Source organism: Diaphorina citri, unplaced genomic scaffold (assembly GCF_000475195.1).
Source record: "Diaphorina citri unplaced genomic scaffold, Diaci psyllid genome assembly version 1.1 scaffold121, whole genome shotgun sequence".
Lineage (NCBI taxonomy): Eukaryota > Metazoa > Arthropoda > Insecta > Hemiptera > Psyllidae > Diaphorina > Diaphorina citri.
The window spans coordinates 6702-7961 of NW_007377558.1; positions in this window are offsets into that span (position 1 = coordinate 6702).

Sequence of the window (1260 nt, forward strand, 5' to 3'; positions counted from 1 at the left end):
TCTTTTTTTTCCAACAAATCCACTTTTTTTTCATTATTAGCATTTGAACTAGTAAATGGAAGAAGAAATCAGCTGACTGCATTTTATTATGCAGTACAAAAAGCACTGTGGTGGGGATAAAACAGTGGAATATTTTGGATTAGGAAAAATTTCCATTTCACATAAATAAAATACCCCTTTTGTGTATGGACTATGGAGCGGATGTTTCGTGGGAAATTTGTCTAACTCATGGGATTTTTAAAAAAAAAATCCCATGAAAAAATCACTTTTTTTATATCTACGTAGGTACTGTATTATAAGGGCTTTTTTTTATAGCGACCGGAGAACCGAAACGGTGAAACGCTCAACCGAAACATTTTTTTACTTTCTATTACTACAGTATAGCGGAGCTATACTAGTTTTTATTGAAAACGAACCAAGGTCACGCGAAACGCTGGACCGGCTTTTTTTTCCGTTTCAATAATTCAATCTTAACACACAGTACACACACTCACAACCAGACTGGATTGAAAAATAACCTCACACCTTATTTTCAGAAATAAGAACAAAGAATAAAAAGTAAACAAGAACATTACGTAAGTTTTACAATTTTTCCCTATACGTATTTGTAGACACTTCCTTTATTCCACATGAGTTAATCCATACTCCAAGCCATTTACCTGCCTTCTCTTGCAAAATTAAGTTTTTGTCATCAATTTTCAAGGGAAGAACAGGGTAGTAAATTCTCCGTAGTGAAAAGATTTTGGCTTCTGATTTTTTTGCATTCAGGGAAATGCACCATTTGCTGCACCAATTTTGTATTGAATCAATAGATTTTTGGAGACTACTTTGAGCTACAAATAGATCTTCATCAGCATGAGCTATTAGTTTATTGTCAGCATCCTTTTTTCTGCTTTCCTGGGTACCTCCGCCGTCCGTCAAGTTTCCACTCGAAGAATTACCAGAGCCAGTCCGCTGAAGTAGGTATAGTTACTCCTGCCTCTGCACTCTCCACACTTCCATTTTGTCTTACTCGGATTGGACATCGAGCACCACGAAGCCTCGGACACCGTACTGCAACCGTAATGCAGCCCACCTCTACAGGCACCGCACACTACATGTCCGCCATCGAGAGGGAGGTCTCCACCACAGCTATTACATACAGACATGGCTACTACACAGTAAATCAATCAATAGTATGATGCTAGTAATTAGTACTAAGAAGAAGAAAAAGAAAAAGAATCGGATAGCCTAAAATCCTAAACGGTAAATCATATGCAA